The following is a 20,475-nucleotide window of genomic DNA, read 5'->3' on the forward strand; positions in this document are numbered from 1 at the left end:
TTTTCCTTTGTTCCTCTCTATCATGGTGTTTCACGTGCTGTATAGTAGTAATCTACAAGAAATAGGCAGGGCAGTGGCAAAGTGAGGTGGACAAATGACAAGCCGCCTGGGTTGGAATCCTGCCTCCAGTCCCTAGCTAACTTTTTAACCTTACATAATTAACTGTTCCTCTTTTTCGTCATCCTAAAAATAAGAATTAGAGTACTTATGTCACAGGATTAAATGAGAAAAAATAAGTCAAGGGCTTTAAACTGTACTTGAGGGGCACCCGGGTGGCTCAGTTGGTTGAGCGTCCGTCTTTGGCTCCAGTCATGAACTCACTGTTCATGGGTTCAAGCCCCGAAGTGGGCTCTGTGCTGATAGCTCAGAGCCTGGAGTCTGCTTCAGATTCTGTGTCTCCCCCCTCTCTGCTCCTCCCCCCCACTCCCCCGCCTCACGCTCTGTTTTCTCTCTCTCTCTCTCAAAAATAGAAAGAAAGAAAGAAAGAAAGAAAGAAAGAAAGAAAGAAAGAAAGAAAGAAAGAAAGAAAGAAGCTATACTTGAAATAAAACGCTTAATAAAATGTCCCCCTCTAGACTATAAAAGCCTTAATGTCAGAGCAGAGAGACAGAGAGAGATGAGATCAATGTTAAATTGATCATCCTCAACCATCTCTGCTGTTTCCCTTTTTTCCACCATAAGTGGCAAGAAATCTTTCCCAAATGCCATTTTCTGCATCACAACTCCCTGAGATCTGCCCTAAATTATCTTTAAAATGATCTTTTTTTCAGGGCACCTGGGTGGCTCAGTCATTTAAGTGTCCGACTTAGGCTTGGGTCATGATCTCGTCATTTGTGAGTTCAAGCCCTGCTTCAGGCTGTGTGCTGACAGCTTGGAGCATGGAGCCTGCTTCAGATTCTGTGTCTCCCTCTCTCTCTGCCCCTCCCCTACACACACACACACTCTCTCTCTCTCTCTCTCTCTCTCTCTCTCTCTCTGTCTCTCAAAATAAAATAAAATAAAAACATAACATTTTTTAAATGATCTTTTTTCCCTTAGTTGGGCATGTTTCAAAATGTCTACATCTAGTAGTCCCAGCTGATGGCCATGAGAAGGAACAACCCAGATTACAGCTGACTTTCTTCTCTTGGGATATGTTCACTTGACTAGGGGAATTTACATCTACTCCCCAAACCCTGGATTTCTTTTTTCTTTCTTCCTCTTCTTTTTCGTCTTCGTCTTCGTCTTCTCCTTCCCCTTCTTCATCTTCTTCCTGTTCTCTCTTCTTCTCCTCCTCTTCCCCCTCCTCTCCCTTCCCTTCCCCTCCAATGCTACTACTGGTCAAAACTACTGAAGGAGTAAGAGTTACCTAAGGGGACACAAAGATGAATGCAACAGTCATTTCTCACATGAGCCAAAGTGTTATTTTTTTGGCAACTTTTCCAAGTGTTCCTCAAATTCCTCATACGGAGAAGTGCATAGATGGAACACACACACACACACACACACACACACAACATGGTCTCACAGTTAAATAACTGTGTGTATGAATGCTGAGTTCCATACAGGGGAAAAAAAAAAAAGATTTCTGTAGAGGTTCTTAGATCTTTTGATAAGCCAGTATGCATTGTCACTACCTGAGAGGTAAAAGGAATACGCAGCTTTCCTCAAATTTAGTCGTCTACCCCTCTGCCCCCACCCTACAGACACATCCAGCACCACACTGAACTTGAACATGACAGACCTCACTGCTGCTTATCTTTTACATTTATGGTTTCTTTTGCCATACAAAAGTTTAAACTGTTAGTGTTGTAAAGTTTACCTATTATTTCCTGTATGGTTTTCCCCATAAAACCTCTTTTTAAAAAATCCTGCCCTCTCTCAAATTCATAAAGATATTCCCTTTGTATTTTCTTACAAAGCATTTTTAAAATTTTTGTCACATTTAGGTCCATCCACGATTTGTTTATTCACGTACCAAGCCAATTGTTCCATCTTTCCCCACTGCTGCACAATGCAAATAGTATCACAGACTAGATTTCTGTATGCATATGTGCAGGTCTGTGGATCAGTTAGGATCAGGTTCCATTGCTTCCACAAGATAAAAGTTTCTTTCTTTCCCATGTTATCCACAGAGGCAGTCTAGGTGATGTGACATTCTATACATACCTTGTGTGTTGCTTTAGTTTGAAAGGTCCTGACCTCATGGTCCCACATAGTGAAATCTGCATTCCAGGCAGCAGGAAGGAATGAAGGTGATAAAGAGAAAATGATCAAATACTGTCAAACGATTCACAAGCTGCCCCATGGTAGCCAGAGCTGGGAAACGGGGTCTTTATTCTGGCCATCACATATATGCTAAAAATTCCAGACAATGTTAAGGGAGCAGACACCTGGGAAATAGCAGCCATCTCTGCCAAATCTGCTTTGGGACTATTTATTCTGTTTCAGTAAGGTGCCTGAAAAATTCTTGTTTTTAATATTTTAAAATTTTATTTGTAGATGTATCAGAAAATTAAAATATAAAAAAGTAACAAACAAGAACATAATCAGCCGTGTATGACTTTTCAGAATCAACCACAGAAATGACCATGACATTATATCATTCCAGAAAGCTCTCTGTGCATAAAGATAGGAGGAAAGATCACAGAGATACTTTATAAGAATTGAACCTTAATATAGATGCTATTTAATAGAAGTATTACATTTAATTTTACTTCAACTTAAAAGAATTTCAAGTGAAACTGAAGGAAGAGTTGACCTTCAAATAATATTTCTTGACCACAAAAGACATTACTTGTTAAAGGTACCTCTGAGGTTAAACAAAAATGGTGAAAAACATTAAGATATTCGGTCATTTTTTAAAATGATACATTTCAGGGGCGCCTGGGTGGCTCAGTCAGTTAAGTGTTGGACTTTTGATTTCAGCTCAGGTCATGATCTCATGGTTTCATGAGTTCGAGCCCTGCATTGGGCTCTGTGCTAACAGTGCAGAGCCTGCTTGGGATTTTCTCTCCCTTTCTGCCCCTTCCCCGCTCCTGTTTGCTCTCTCTATCTCTCTCAAAATAAATAAACTTTAAGGGAGCATCTTAGATCTCAGGATTCTTTCCCTTTTTACATCTCCCTTGACCCTGTCTCCTGACTTTTGTTACTTATATTATTCTTGCTACATTGTCCAGGTTGATGAGAAACATATTCTGTTCTGTAAAAACACAATTGCATAGTTACTTGGTATATATTCTAGATTTAAATGAATTCCAAGTCTTTTATCATGGCTTTTCTGTTTGCAAGTTCTTTATTTCAATTCATCTCTTCATGCACTGAGTTTCATCGTCAAGCTGTGTTTTCAAGAAGGGTTTTGGATGTTTAAGAATCTCTGTTGCCTTTACACTGGAATCATATCTTGGCTGGGTATAATATTCTTGGGTCTCACCCTCTTTCCCTTAGAATAATGTAGGTTTTGCTCTTTTTGCTCTGGAAGAAATCTGAGACAAGTCTGAATGTTCCCCCTTAGAGGTGACCTCTTTTTCCTGCTTATATGCTTAAAGAAATCACTTTTCATCATTTTTTTTTTAGTTCAATAATCTAACTAGCACATGTCTTAGTATTAAACATTCTGAATTAAGCTTTTCTGGAACAAAATGTGTCTTTCAATCTGCAGTTATTGTTTCTGCTGCATTAGACATTCTCTTTTGGCTCTATTTTTGGTTTTTCTTCTTCAGGGATATCAATTCATCCTCATATTGGATCATCTTTGTATGCATTCCCTTTCTATTACTTCTACTTTCTTAAATCTCTTAACTTTGTTTAGCTGCCCTAGTTCGGTCCTGTGAGTTTCAGTGTGGTTAATTGCTTTCTTGTTAGTTCTAATTTATTTCTTTGTTCTATAATGATGTTGTTTTTGTCCTCAATTTTTTCCTTGTCATTGATTCTCATTTTATCATCCCATCTTTGAGACTTTGATAATTATTTTTTTTATTTTTTAATGTTTATTTATTTTTGAGAGGGAGAGAGAGAGAGAGAGAGAGACAGAGTATGAGCAGGGGAGGGGCAGAGAGAGAGGGAGACACAGAATCTGAAGCAAGCTCCAGGCTCTGAGCTGTCAGCACAGAGCCCAATGTGGGGCTTGAACCCACAAACTGCGAGATCATGCCCTGAGTTGAAATCGGATGCTTAACCAACTGAACCACCCAGGTGCCCCTGATAATTACTTTTTCAAATTTATTTATTTATTTTGAGAGAGAGAAAGAGAGAGAGGGAGGGAGGGAGGGGAGAGAGAGAGAGAGAAAGAGAGAGTACATGAGTGAATGAGGCAGGGAGGGGCAGAGAAAGAATCCCAAGCAGGTGCTGTCAGCATGGAACCCAACATGGGGCTGGATCCCACAAATCGTGAGATCATGCCCTAAGCGGAAACCAAGAGCTGGATGCTTAACCAACTGAGCCAACCAGGCATCCCGGGCCTTGGATTATTAAATTCATATTCTTATTAAGTTGTTTTCTATGTGAAGCAACTGAAAGGAATTTCCTTGGGGTGGGGTCAGAGGAGTCTTTTTCTTTTGCCTACTGTTTTCTCTCTATTTATTATTTGTTGCATGTGTTTGCATCCATTTCTTTTCATTTTGATTTGATGGCTGCTGGAACATGATAGCAGGAGAGAGGGGCTCATTGACTATCTCCCCACTGTTTGAGACCAGTCTGTTTTTCCCTCTGAGCTAAGTGAGAGGCAGAGTATTTGGATTTTGTACACTTTTTGGTAGTGGGAAGGGAAGGGAAGGGAAGGGAAGGGAAGGGAAGGGAAGGAGAGAGAAGAACTCAACCAAAGCAGAGTGCAGTCTTTGTTGGAATACTGGTGTGTGCTTCTGTCCTGAGGTTCTGATTAATGTCCTGCACAAGGCTCAGGTCACCTGACTGGGGATGGAAAGAAGGACACTATATACCTTTTACAAGGAAAGGGGATAAGCCAGGCTTTACATCAGTTTCTCAAGTTGGAATATTGTTCTAGATGCTTTATTTCCACCAACTGAGTCAGCTCCACTGGTCATGCTCCCAGCTTCCCCTGTTTCTCCCCAGCACACTTGGTAATACGATTCATTCAGAAGAGGAAGAAGGTAAGGGCATGACTCACATCTGTTTCCTTTCCAGTTCAGGAGCACTAGGGAGAATGTTCAGGATTTTGTCCATTTCTGGAGGTTCAGGACAGGCGAGGGAGCAGGAGATGTTGTGCCACTCCGTGTCATTCCAAAACATTCTGCATCTTTCACTGGCTGCCAAATGTGAAGTTTATCGTGTTGGCTGTTGATAGTAAATCTCCACTATGGTTGATCTCTCTTTTGTTAGGAACTGGGAAAGACAAATGCTGTGGGGAAGCTTTAATCCACTACCTATATCTCGAAGTGCCCCTACGCATTTTTAAAAACAGTGTTTACTGTCACTGGCTTTCACGTCTGACTGGTATCATTGCAATGTGAACCAACGCAAAGCCAAGAGCCGACCCAAGAAGCCTACTGGATCCCAGGCACTGAGCTCACAAGTCCCAGGATGTCCCAACCAGGCAGGCAAATGCTCCCGTTGTGCAAGTCACAACTCTGAAAAGCTGGATTTAGGAATCAGAGTCAAGGGGCAGTCCTTCTGTGTTGAAGCCCAGACCAGGAGTCCTGGCCTGCTGGAAAAGTCATCCTGAAGAGAAGGAACTGTGTTGACTCCTTCCAGAAAGACCGGACAGAGTTTACACCAAAGCTGGATGTAGAAGCCGTGTGGCACAAGGGGAGCAACCAGCAGAAAGCCCTTCCCTAGCTCAGGGGTTTCCAGTTGTCCCCTGCCTCAGAGGTCCACAGTGGGAACTGCATGCTGGGGATGGGACAAGAAGGAAAACTAGGCTCCCTGCCCCCCACCAGAACATTGTCATGGACACCTGTTCACAAAGTACTACAAATGCCTAGGAAAGCCTTGGAGATGAGAATCTCTGCCTGTTTTTCACAAAAGAGGCTCTCCTAGAGCATGGGTCCCTGGGTCCCCTGGAGAACCCTGAGACCGTGGTTCACAGGGACACATCCAGGTTTTTTTTTTAACTGTTTTGTTATAAGTTTATTTATTTTTTTTGGGGGGGGGGAGAGGGAATCCCAAGCAGGCTCCACACTGCCAGCACCGAGCCCGCTGTGAGGCTCGAACTCACAAACCATGAGATCGTGAGTCAAAACCAAGAGTTGGACACTTAACCAACTGAACCACCCAGGCGCCCCTACATCCAGGTTTTTATAGGGCCTGAAGCTTATAGAATGTGGAAGGCTTTCTTTGAGAAAAAGAATACACGATTATAAGCACAAGATTAGGTATGGAAGTGATTATTTATTTAGAAGGAATTTGGGAGGGGCCCATGTAAGTGGGAGGCCTGGAAATTTAAGCTTCCTGTGTTTCAGGAGATCCAGGAGGTCCAGGATGCCCTCAGTAAATGAGCCACAGAGGCACCCACCGGTCCCCAGTCCCTCAGTCTGTAGGGACTCCTGAGCAACCCCTGTGGTCCAGAGCTGCCTGCTGGGGAGGACAGCCCACTCCAAGCCTGAGGACAGGCCAGATACCAACTTTCCAAGGGGCACCATGTGACTTGTGAGAAGAACCTGCTCACGGCCCTGCCCCACCCCCATTCCCCAACAGGCACATGGAACCCGGGCCTCCCTGAGGTGGAAGCATGTCTGCCCCTCCAAGGTAGTTGTGACAAAAGAGAATTCTCTGGGGAAAAATTGACTGTCCAGTAACCAGAGGGGTGTGGTCTATGTAAGTGAAGGACTTCACATGCTCACATTGTGGAGAGACCAGCCCATTTCAGCATGGCCTCCATCCCTGAAGGCCAGACAGGTGGGATACAAGCAGGCGAGAGGAAGCCCCACCTGGGGACACGCCAGACACAGTTGAGCAGTTAAAGGGTCATGCTTGTTTGGGAAAATGTGACCTTCAAAGAGCATGAAGGACATGGAGAGAGAATGAATGCTTCATGCTGGCCAAGGCACTAAAGGAAGCCAGACATCAGGAAAGGAGACAGTTAACTGGGGAGAAGCAAAAGTCGGCATGTGGAGTGATGGTTTCCAACCTGGGCCCAGAGGCGCCATGCAGAAGAGCGGGGAGAAGAAGGGGTACAGCTGGAGGGGCTGCCCCCCACCCTGCAAACAGCTCCATTCCATCTGCTGTATATAGTGGGCTTTCACTTCAATGAAGGATTCCTCTGCAACTACAAAGAATCCTGAAGAACCACATCTCTGGGGGGAGTTTAATCAGACAGACAAAACAGGCCTGGAAAAGGCTGGTGCTGGAAGGAATCTAGAGAAACCAGTGACTCTGAGTCAAAATAGCTGAGAGGTAAGGTTTTACCTGGAACCAAGGGGTTGGCCAGGGAGTTTGGAGGAATGAATTCAAGGGACCTGAGAGAAATTACTCTAACTTGAATTTGAATGGAAATAAGGAAACCTGGGTGGTTCAGTCAGTTAAGCATCTGACTCTTGATATCAGCTCAGGTCATGATCACATGGATCAAGCCCTGCGTCCAGCTCTGTGCTGACAGTGCAGAGCCTGCTTGCATTCTCTGTCTTCCTCTTTTTCTGCCCCTCCCCCTCTCTAAAATAAATAAATAAACATTGAAAGAAATAAAACAAATTAGCAATAAAGAACATACACACAGAAGAGGAGGCCAGCTGACTAAGGAACGAAAATAGAACTAAGGACCTGATTAAGGTACAGAACCCAATCTAGATATACTGATGAATAAGAGGCCAAGGCCCCATAACTCACCTATTTGGTTCATAGTACTGTTTTTTTTTTTAATTTTTTAACGTTTATTTATTTTTGAGAGACAGAGAGAGACAGAGACTGAGCAGGAGAGGAACAGAGAGAGAGGGAGACACAGAATCCGAAGCAGGCTCCAGGCTCCAATCTGTCAGCACAGAGCCCAATGCGGGGCTCGAACTCACAAACTGAGAGATCATGACCTGAGCCGAAGTCAGTTGCTCAACCGACTGAGTCACCCAGGCACCCCCATAGTACTGCTCTACTAAGTATTCCCCCCCCCCCCTGGTTAGACAAAAGCTCTTAGGAAAGCAGGCAAAGGTTTGAGGGAATGCTCCTCCATTCCCTGGAGTGTGACAGAACTTCCACTATAGAACGTGGGGCCCATCGGTCCAGGACCTGGTTTGGTACAAGATACTAGACCTGTCTGGGTGGAATGGTGGAGTAATCAGAATAATGACCTCCCAAAGATATCCCTGTCCTAATCCCAGAACCTGTGGATATGTTCCCTTATATGGCAAAAGGGATTTTGCAAATGTGTTAAGGATATTGAGACAGAAATTATCTTGGATTATCCAGATGGGCCCAATGTAATCATAAGAGCCTTGCAAGAGGAAGTAGGAGTGTCAGAGAAGAAGATGCAACAGTGGAAGCAGAGATCAGAATGATGGAGCCACAAGGCAAGGAGTTCAGACAGTTTCCAGAAGTGGAAAAGGCAGAGAGAGGTGCTGGACCCTACGGCCCGCCAAAGGACTGCACACAGCCTTGCCAATGCCTTGGTTTTATCCCAGGAAGACCGTGTTGGACTGCTGGCCTCCAGACCTGTAGGATAACAAACCTGCACTGTTCAAAGCCACACTGTTGTAATTTTACAGCAGCAGCAGGAAACTTATACAGTTGGCATTGTGTCTAAGTGCTGCACTCTGAGCTTGAGCTGTCTACAACCACTTGCCAGCTGAATGACCTCGGGTAACTTAATTTACATTCTGTGCCTCAGTTTCCTCATGTGCAAACGAGAATAATAATCATCTCCACCTTTATTGTGAGGATGAGATGTGAGGTGCTTAAAACCATTCCTGACACAGTAAACTGTCAATAAATGTAAGCTGCAGTTAATGTATTATTTTTATTAAATGCTCATCACAAGATTCAGTTTCACTCTCCTGCTTTGACCTTCCCAACCTGGGATTCAGAAGTGAAGTATGATCAGAAGACAAAGCATGACTTCAGAGTCACAGGTATTAAGGCTGTGCATGGGCACCGTTCATTCACTCATTCAACCAACCGTTTGTTGAGTGCCTATTATGTGCCAACCACTGTTTCATTGCCGAATGAATGGAGAGAGGAAACACGACAAAGGATTTCTTCCATACATTGCTTTTGCCTTTTGTCAGGGAAGAAAAAAATCTTTTCAGATGCCCTGTAACAATTCTCCCGGGGGCCTCACTGACCAGAAATGAGTCACATGACCACTCAGAGGTTTTGTGATCGCCAAACGTTGGCTTAAACTATTATAATATGTGTTGGCTGAATTATTGAGAATATTTAAATCTGCTGTGGAAGGAAAGAAAAGAGAGACAAAACTCATAAGATGTGTTAAGTATAGACAGTAGTTGGTAACTTGCAAGAAGTGCTAGACACAGAATAAATGAAACATATGGATGTTGAACATAGATTAAAAAGATACAAGAATACAAGAATGTTACTTGCACATAGAAAAGGATGGAAAAACCAAGTTATAAGATTAGGATCATGCTAATTCCAGACTGACAGCTGTCAACCTCAGCTGGGGATGACCCCCAGGCCCCTTGGTGGCCCTCATTATGATCCTGTTCTGGTCCCTTGTGTACTCTTCCCTAGCTTCCCATAGGGTTACCCACATGCTATGATCGTAGCTAGGAGTACCTACCGGTCCCACGTTTCTTTGATAGAACATCTGTTGGCTCCAGGAAATTTCTGTCGGCTGAGCCCATTTGTTCAATCTCCATTCTGGGTCTCACGACCACACTGTCAGTGGGGAAGGATGATGGGAGGGAGGGAGCATGGGTGGAGAATGTGAATGCCATGGGACACAGGACTCAGGCAGTGTGCTTCCTGCGCCACGTCCACACCTCACCCTAGCGGGTTCCCCTACTCCAACTCTTTCCCCTTGCTTCTCACTGCAAGCTTTCAATTGAATCCTTAAACTGATTGATTTGACCATCTTAAATTGGTCTATGAGTCCTTCTGTTCATGACCTCTGAACAGCTTGCCGGATGGAGTCCTTAGAAGCAGCATCGCATCAAGATAATTTCCTGCATGACAAACAAATAATATTTTGTCCCTTCAGGCTGGAAGCATTGCTATCTGAACAAAAGTGGAGTCCTGTTAGAAAGAAGAGGACAATGGTTATTGGGTAGGTGCCTGAAGTCACAAAAGTTGGTCTATTCTAAACTGATGGTTTTCAGAGCAGCAGGGGTGAGGGACGAAACATGGGTGAAGCGGGGTGGGAGGTACAGGCTCCTAGGTACGGAATGGATAAGTCATGGGGATGAAAGGGACAGCACAGGGAATATGGTCAGTGGTACTGTAACAGCATTGTATGGAGACAGAGGGTAGTGACACTTGCGGCGAGTATATATAACATGCGGCGAGAATACATAACATATAGAGTTATCCAATCACGGTGTTGTACACCGACCATATATAACATGCGGCGAGAATACATAACATATAGAGTTATCCAATCACGGTGTTGTACACCTGAAACTAATGTAACACTGTGCCTCAACTACAGTTCACTGAAAAAATAAAATAAAACAGAGGCGCCTTGGGTGGCTTAGTTGGTTAGGCATCCCACTCTTGATTTTGGCTCGGGTCATAATCTCATGGTTTGTGAGTTCGAGCCCTGCATCAGGCTCCACACTGACCATGCAGAGCATGCTCAGGATTCTCTCTCTCTCTCTCTCTCTCTCTCTCTCTCTGCCCTCCCCCGACTCTGTCTCTCAAAATAAATAAATACACTTTTTAAAAGTAAAAAAAAAAAAAAATCTGTTCTGATTCCAGGTCAGACACAGTTCATCTGACATAAAACAGTGCATTTTCCTGATAATTTGCAGAAATGGGACCTTTAGAATTTGTTCTTGTTTGTTAAGCCCCTCCTGGAGTGGAGGGGAAGGACTGGCTTACTTCTCAGGACCTTGCTGGCCCATGCTAGTATGATTATAGATGGTTTATAGATGGCACTGACCAAACAGAGGTCATTCAGTCATTTGCGAAACAAAGATTTACTGAGCACTTACTGAGTGCCAGGGGCATGAGGATAAGGCATGGTTACTGGCTGCCAGAGTTCACAGTCCAATGAGAGAAAACAAACATTATTGATTATAATAGTACACGGCTGAACGTGGCCAGCCACCTCTTTAAGAATCTGCCCTGAGCAGGGCCAGGCTCAGTTGGTCAAGCATCAGACTTTGGCTCAGGTCATGATCTCACGGTTCATGAATTCCAGCCCCGTGTCGGGCTCTGTGCTGACAGCTCGGAGCTTGGATACTGCTTCAGATTCTGTGTCTCCATCTCTCTGGTCTCCCCCGCTTGCATTCTGTGTCTCTCTTTCTCTCTCTCTCTCTCTCAAAAATAAGTAAACATTAAAAAAAAATTAAGAATCTGCCCTCAGCAAAGCAAAACACGTTGGGAGTCAAATAAACAGGCACAAGCAGCAGTATTATTAAGTCCAAATCCTGAGCCACCGGGTGCCAGTGACCTGCTCTGGTCTGTCACTGCCACCCTCCACCCTGTTCCCCATCTCTGACTCAATCTTCTAGCCGGCCTGTGTTTGGTCTTCTGTTGGTCTCCGGAACCCTGGATCCCAGCTAACACCACTGTTCTTTCTCTCTGTGGCTGGGCCATCCCGCTGAAAGCCTGTTGGAGAATACCTGATGTCCCAACGTGGCTCCAGTCCTCGGGGTGTGTGCTTGGCCCTAGCTGATTCCACCCCAGCCCAGGCTTCCTAGGGGGACTCGCAGTACCCCTGCTGGGGACCCGGGGGGGGGGGGGGGGGGGGGGGGGGGGGCGGGCGGGAGGGCGGGGGGACGATCCTGAGGAGGATGCAGGAGGGAGAAGGCTTCCCTGGGGATGACATTTGGGCTGAGGTTTACACACTAATTTGCTCTGGTCACAGCAGCGACAAACACAAAGGATCAGCCCACCCAAGGCAGAAACACTCTCTAGGAATGAAGCCAGGGCCTTGGGGAGTGACATGAACTCTTCCAGGCCTCTGCTGAGAGAATGACAGCAGGTCAACTCACATTACAAAAAACCCATCTGCTTTCTCGGCATGCTCCTACACTGCCTGGAGTCGCATGACAGGGGAAAAAAGTATCACAAGACATGCTGCCTGACAGCACTATGTCCTGAGGTTTCCATGCAGCCCTCCCAGAGCTGCTTAGAAATTCTAAGCCTGCTCCCGGCCACCGCCCTGGCCCTTTCCCCACGCCACTGCTCCAAATATTAGTCACTCCCCCTCACTTCCATCCCCTCCACATTCAGCTGATACCCCTTGACCTCTTTTTTACAAAGAAAATCCATTCATTCAGTCAACAAACATTTCTAAAGGCCTACCATGTGCTGGAGTCGCAGGGTAAGTCCACTTTCCCTCACAGGAGAGCAAGATGCAGACAGAAATCCAGACAGGCAAGACACAGAGGCAAACAGGCTGTGCTCTAAGTGAAGCTGCTGGGCATAGGTCAGCCTTCAGAGCCTTTACCCTGAGCCGTGCTCTCCACAACTCACCCGGCCCAACACCTGTCTGTGTCCAACAGTACTGCCTGGACCACCTTCCCTCTGGGCTCGCAGATGTAGTGCCCAGCTCTTCCTCCGGGCGTTCCCTGTTACCATGCCGGTAGTTCCTTCCTTTTCCCACAGTCCTAAACCTCCTCCTTCCACCTTCTCATCATGGCGGGCACCTCCATCTAAATAAGCCTTGTCTTCACCCCCTGCCCCCTCACGGCCCCTTCTGATCTCTCTCCTTCCCCTCCCCATCCAATCTCTTGAAAGAGCAGTCGACTTTTCAACTCACTCATGTGTCTTGTGTCTTGTGTCAGTCTGTCCTGTGTCTCCACAAAGCCAAAGAAACTGTTCTTGTTGAGGCCACCAATGACCTCTCATTGGCCAAACCAGTGGCTTCTTTTCAGTTCGGGGCCTACTCCACCCACACCACACTAGGCTCCTGTTACTTTCTCTGTTATGGTATTCATACTCATTGAGCAAAAGAGCCAAATATATCCAAAGTTTAGAAAAAGAGTGGGAGACCAGTGTCCCAGCCTCCTCCTCCACTCCCATGCAAGTCTTTCCAGATATCTGCCCACACATAAACAAAAGTCAAATTTGTGTACATTTAGAGTTTGGATTTTAAAAAATAACAACAGGGCGCCTGGGTGGCTCAGTTGTTTAAGCATTCGGGTCAGGTCATGATCCCATGGTTTCGTAAGTTCAAGCCCCACGCCAGGCTCTGTGCTGACAGCACGGAGCCCGCTTGAGATTCTCTCTCTCTCCCTCTCTCTCTCTCTCTCTCTGCCCCTCCCCTGTCAAAATAAATAAATAAACACTAAAAAAAAACATGAAAAACTATACATCCCCCTGTATAAGCTCCTCCCCAAGCTCCACCTGATTTCTTACTCCTCTTCCCTTCTTTATTCTTTCCCCTTAGTGCTTGCCAGTTACACTTGCTATGCTAGCACTTGCTTCTAATATACTGCTGTATTTCATTTTTCTAATTTGTCATCTGTCTTCCCCGCTGTATTGTGAACCCCACAAGGACAGGGATTTGCTCACTAATGAATCCCCGCAGCCTGGACAATCAGTAGGCCCTCAATAAATATTGGTTGAATAAAACCACTAGGTTCATTTCGCAAACACCATGCGTGCACTTCACTCCTCATCAGAATGTACAGCTCTTTTTTCTCCCTGTGTTCCAAGGAGACGGCCATGTCCCTACATCCTTATGTTCTGACACTCTTTCCTCCTTTGGCTTTCCTGACTCTCGTCCTGGCTCTCTGTCCACTCCTTCCTCTTCCCCTCCACCTGCCACTTCAGGACTGAGATTCCCCAGGGTTCTACCTGCTCCTGCCTGCTCTTCCACGCCTTCTCTCTAGATGGATCCACCCACACCCTCAAGTCGTCCACCATCTGGAAGCTCATGACTCCCACTGCTGCAGCCCAGGTGCCTCTCTTGAGCGGCAGGGTCTCATCTGAAGCTACTTCCCACATGACCCACAAACACCTCCTAACATAAAAACTCAATTTGCCCAAACTCAACTTGCACCTTCCCCTTCTTTAATCCTTCCTGTCTCAGGAAACAGCAACACTGTTTTCCTCTTCTCACAAGACAGGCACTGTGGAGCCACTTTTGAACACTCACTGTCTTTCATCTCCTTCTGAAGGGTCACCAAATCCTAACTGTGTCCTCAGAAACATCTCCACGGCCGGGCTCACCTCTCCCTCCCTCCTGCCTCTGCCCTAGTCCAGCGCTTTTCTGTCTTCCCAGTCAGTCTCCCTGACATGGCTCCCTCCAGCCTGTCACCCACACTGCCACCTGATAGCTTCCTCAAAGCCCCGCTGGCCACTCATTAACTCCTAGCTACCCACAGAGAAGGTCTTTGAAGCAGGAGCATCGTGCTGCATGCGGCAGATGAGGTCCCGCCTTCAAGGGGCCCAGGGTGTGGAGACATGAACCGGACAGGTCATGAGAGCAGATGGAGATGTGGCAGTGGGGAAGGCAGAGAATGTGACGGGGGCCTGAGCTAGTGGAGGAGCCAAGGGACCACCCTGAGGAAGGGCTACAGACTGGAAGATGAGCAGGAGTCACCAGGCACAAAATCTGTGCGGGTGGAGGTGGGGAAGGAGAAATATTCTGGGGTGAAGGAACAGAATGCAGAGCAAGCAAGACACCTTGCAGGCACTGAGAAGAGCCAGAGGTCAGGGAAGAGTGCTGAGGGACGAGGCTGAGGCTTCCAGTTCACATTCACCTCCACGCTTTCCAAGAGCCCATTACAATAACTATAACAAAAATTTGTAAAATATATTCCTTTCTGCTCCCGTACAGAAGAGGAGGAGATATCGGCAAGATTTCAGATAAAGGATGTCAACATATTTCCATAAGGCAGCATGCGGAAGGATGAATGTTTAGAGATGAAGCAGAGAAGGTGGAGCCCAGAATCCTCACACAGGGGACTGCATCCACCTGTCCACACATCCTCCCAGTGGCTGGACTCAGAGACCACAGACGCCACAGACAGCAGGCAGCACAAGAGGAGCTAAAAGCCAGAGGGTAACTGGCCACCTGCATATTGAATACTTCCCCCTATTCACCTTCCCAAGCAAGTGTGGATCAAGGTTCATTGTAAAGGGCCCACATCATGGGGCAGGCACCTGGGTGGCTCAGTCGGTTAAGCGTCCCACTTCGGCTCAGGTCATGATCTCGTGGTTTGTGAGTTGAAGCCCCGCATCGGGCTCTGTGCTGACAGCTCAGAGCCTGGAGCCTGCTTCGGATTCTGTGTCTCCCTCTCTCTGTTCCTCCCCTGCTTGCACTCTGTCTTTCTCTCTCTCCCAAAAATAAACATTAAAAAAAAATTTTAAAATAGGCCTGTCTAGATGTACCTTAGCCACATCCAGGGGCACCTGAGTGGCTCAAGTTGGTTAAGCGTCCGATCTTGATCTTGAGTTCCAGCCCTGCATTAGGCTCTGCCCTGACTGTGTGGAGCCAGCTTGGAATTCTCTCTTTCTGCCCCTCCCTTTCTCTCTCTCCTTCAGAATAAACCTAAAAAACTAAAATAAATAAATAAAAGATCCACACCTAGATATGTCATAGTGATATGTCAGAACTGCAAGGATAAAGAAAAGATCCTAAAAGCTCCCTCAAATGAACAGAATAAAATAAAATAAGGCCCTATACACGAAAATGGCAGAATGGCACTAGACTTCTTAACAGCAACATTGGTTGCTTGGAAGAAAATGGAGCATGTCTTCAAAGTTCTCACGGAAAACTATTTTCTTTTTTTTTTTAATGTTTATTTGTTTATTTTGAGAGAGGGTGTGCGCAGGACTGAGGGGGGCAGGGAAGAGAGAGAGGGAGAGAGAAGATCCCAAGCAGGCTCCGTGCTGCGCTAAACCCACAAATGTGAGATCATAACCTTAGCCAAAATCAAGAGTTGAATGCTCAACCCACTGAGCCACCCAGGCACCTTGCATGGAAAACTATTTTCACCCAAGAATTCTCTACCAAGCCAATCTGTCAATTCAGCCTAAGGGAGAACAAAGAGTTGTTCAGACATTTCAAAAGGTAAAAAGCTGACTTCATACTGAGTGTGGAAAAAAAAGATTTAAGATCCATGAAGTTAAGTAAAAATCCCTACTCTTCAATTTGATTTAGACGTTTTGGTGTGAATTCATGATATATTTTCTCTCTCTAAAAATGCATTTCTAGGGGCACCTGGGTGGCTCAGTCCATTGAGCATCTGACTCTTGACTGCAGCTCAGGTCATGCTCCCAGGGTCATGGGATCGACCTCTGTGTTGGCTCCACACTGAGCATGGAGCCTGCCTAAGATTCTTTCTCCCTCTGCCCCTCCACCACTCTCTCTCTCCAAAAATTAGTGAATGAATGAATTAAAAAATAAATATTCATTTCTAGCTCTACCTACTAAAAAGGTCTGAAAATATGACCAACCCAGTAACAATGAGAAATAGTTTATTACATGTCTAGGACAGGAAATATATAATATGAAACTGGAACATCCATCATTTCAGATACCAAGGAAGAAAAAGGCAAGAGTCTCAGGAGCCAAGTGAACAAAGTTTGCACTGGCAAAAGAAGGGATGATGAGAACATCCATAAGGATAAAAACTGTAATGAATCGGAACACATCAAACATGCTTAGGTCCATGACTAAAATTTTATAAGTTCACAGGTTGCCCTTGGGAGATGCTAGGGACTCATTATTCTGAAAAATGGTAAATAAAGGGAATTTATCCAACCTTTCCCATAGGAACCTCAGAGTAACTGAATAGTAAATGAGGGGACCTATCTCTCTACTACAGAAGGAGTGACAGAATATCACCAGGTTGCCACCTGCAGTAATATAATGCATATAGGCGAGGATCACCAGTGGCTGCTCATGTCATTAGCAGAGAAACACGTAGACATACTGTGCATCTCTTTGGGAGTAAACAATACCACCTAAGAAAGTGCCTGCAAAATAATCAAACTTGAATCTGATCAAGACCCTAGATTTAATGACTAATTCACAGGAAGTACAGGAGATCAAAGACTGTGTCAAATGTCACAACAGGAATGCAATCGCAAAATCCAGATTGTGGGAAATTTTACAAGAAAAACAAAACCGAAAAAACAATTCTCTTCAACAAATAAACTATAAGGGAAAAAAGAGGTGGGGGAACCATAGATTCAAAGGCACTCAAGAGGCACATCAAACAAATGTAATTGGATCCAGTTCAAACAAGCAAACATTTATATACATCAGGGATATCTGAATACTGCTGGTGATTTGATGATACTAAGATTTTATAGCTATTTTTTAGGCGTGTTAATAGCATAGTGATTATGTTTTTTAAATGAGCCTGTACCTTTTCAAGATATATTCTTTTTTGTAATGTTTATTTATTTTTGAGAGAGAGAGAGAGAGAGGGAGAGAGAGAGAGAGAGAGCATTAGTGGGGGAAGGGCAGAGAGAGAGGGAGACACAGAATCCGAAGCAGGCTCCAGGCTCTGAGCTGTCAGCACAGAGCCCGATGCGGGGCTCGAACTCACAAACCATGAGATCATGCCCCAAGTCGAAGTTGGGCACTTAACAGACTGAGCCACCCAGGCGCCCCTATTCTTTTTTTTTTTTTTAAGTTTACTTATTTACTTTGAGTGAGAGCTGGGGAGGGGCACAGAGAGACAGACAGGAAGACAGAATCCCAAGCAGGCTCCACACTGCCAGCACAGAGCCGGACGCAGGGCTCAAACCCACAAACTGTGAGATCATGACCTGAGCTGAAATCTAGAGTCAAATGTTTTACCCAATGAGCCAAGGTGCCCCCAAGATATACTCTTACATATTTACCTGTGATGTGATACCTGGGACTTGATTTCCTTGAACATAACCTGGGGGTAGTGAGAAGTGGCTACTAATACAGGTGAAATAGAGATGGCCAAGAATTGATAATTATTGGAAGTGATTGATGGGTATATAAGGGTTCATTGTATTATTTTCTCTTCTTTTATATGTGTTTGAAGTTTCCCATAACAACAATGAAAAAAGGTAAATAAAAAAAAATCATCCCCCAAGCATTCTTTCTTAGGAAATTACTTCATAGCATGCTTCAGCAGTTACTAAGAGAAAGATACGACAGTCAGAAACAGTGCATCTAACCCAGTTAAAGGAAGTCCCAGGTTGAGAGCCCAGAGCTGTGCAGCAAGCTGGGGCAGCCACCCAGTGGGCATGACCAGAGATATGAGGTGGGGGTTGGGGAGAGGGGTTCATTAGAATAGGTAGTATGATTGATGGTTTGGGAAACTCACAGAACAGAAAGAAAGAAAAGACAATTACATTTCCAGAAAACCCATAAAGTAGACAAGAAATGCCGAGTCAGATATGAAGCAAACTGAAACATAGCATAGATAGGAGCTGCACGGAACAGTTTTTGGTGATTATCACAAAGTAAAAAACCAAAGTTTTTTTTTTTCTTTTTAAAATCAACTTGGAAAAAGCTTATGGGAGATTTCACTGTGTTTAAATGGAAAACAAACATCACAAAAATGCATAACGCATAAGGCACAGAATGGTTGGGTCAGGTAAGGTGGATAGTAGGCTGGGAACTCTAATGGTCTCATCTTACAGAGGGGGAAGATAGTGGTAAAACTGTTGAAGATTGATGAAGCAAGAAGTTAAGGTTTAAGTCTACTTTTTGAGGTTTCAAAATAAGTCTGAGGAAGAACTACAAATAGTCTGGTGACAGAGAAGAGAGACAAAGGTAATAGAAGTCAAAGATACTTGATATATACCCTTGCTATACTAGGATATTCAAGATTGATAAACCAAGAAACCTCAGTATAAGAACAATATTTGGGGATATAGAGGTAACCACCAGAAGTACAAAACTCAGAACTGCTGGAAGAGTTTCCGTAGGCGGGGGAGGCATCTGAATGTGTCAGTCAAGTGTCTGACTTTGGCTCAGGTCATGATCTCACAGTTTGTGAGTTCAAGCCCAGCGTTGGGCTCTGTGCTGGCAGCTCGGAGCCTGGTTTGGATTCTCTGTCTCTGTCTCTCTCTTTCTCTCTCTCTCTGCCCCTCCCCTGCTCACGCTCTCTCCCTCTCTCAAAAATGAATAAATAAACATTAAAAGAAAAGAGAGACAGACAGAGTGTCTCTAGGAAGGAAGCCTGGGATGGGAAGGGCTTTGTTGGAGCACAACTGCTTTCCATGATGAGCTCCTCTGTGCATGTAGTGCTTTGATCCGAAGCTCTACTATAGAGGGTCTTGTGAGCCACCTAAGATAGTTGACAGTTTTACATAGATGACCAGGTGATATGATTAAATCTGTGTTCTAAATGGATCGCTCTGGTTGCAGGCAGAGAATGGAATGGAGGTGAGCCAGAATGGGAGTAAGGAGGATGGGGTGTGAAGGGGTGGGGCTGGGGCAGGGCAGGAGAACAATTGTAGATGTCCCAGCTGGTGGGAATGGAGACAGCTGGATGGATTCAAGAAGTAGCAAAGAGGGTTTGGGAGAACCACGTCCACTGCCCGGGTCTCTGCCAGCTGAGTGACGGTCCCTTTTTATGAGCTGGAGATCCCTGGTGGGAAGGACAGGAGGGTTCGAGAAGAAGATAACCAGTTCAGTTTGGACATGTTCGGTTTGAGTCATTGAGGATGTGTGAGGCCTTTAATAGTCTGGGACCAACCACCCTCCCAATCTGTTTCTGCACTCACCTACCACCCCCTGCCATCCTCTCCCCTGTTCTATTTTCACCCCGAGCTTCTTGCCATTCCATAAGAGCACTGTATGTCTTTGCTTCTGCAGATGCCTCTGCTGAGAGTGCCTTCCTCTCCCTCCCTTCTCAGCCTGTGGAGTTTCTGGTCATGACTCGGCTCAAATCTCTTGTCTTCTCAGAAAGTTTTCAGATTTTAGGGATGCTCGGTCAGTTTAGCATCCGACTCTTGATTTCAGCTCAGGTCACAATATCACGCTTTTGTGAGCTGGGGCCCTGCATTAGGCTCTGCACACTGACTCCAGGGCTCCTGCTTGGGATTTTCTCTCTCTCCCTCTAGCTCTGCCCCTCCCCCACACGCTCGCTCTCTGTCTCTCGCAAAATAAACTTAAAAAAAATAAAATAAAAAGGAAAAAGAAAGTTTTCAGATTCTCCCAAGATGTGCTCCCTCCTCTGGGCACCCCCGTATGCTAAGAGATCTCTGTCTAGCCCTGAGCACATCCTCCCATAGATCTCTTTTTATGTGCCTGCTTTCCCTACCAGGCAATGTTATAGAGGATAGGAACTGTCCCCTAATATCCTTTCATGCTAGAAGTATGAAGATATTTCATCTTGTTTATCATCTGTCAGCTTGGTGATGACTACCTGGAATACCACTCTGCAGATGCTTCTGGACAGATGCGGGCAGCGCAAGGTGGTGGGCGCTCTGGGAAAGTCAAAGTCGGTCATGGCTGGAAGAGGAGCAGAGACCAGGAGT

Source organism: Prionailurus bengalensis, chromosome A1 (assembly GCF_016509475.1).
Source record: "Prionailurus bengalensis isolate Pbe53 chromosome A1, Fcat_Pben_1.1_paternal_pri, whole genome shotgun sequence".
Taxonomy (NCBI): Eukaryota; Metazoa; Chordata; class Mammalia; order Carnivora; family Felidae; genus Prionailurus; species Prionailurus bengalensis.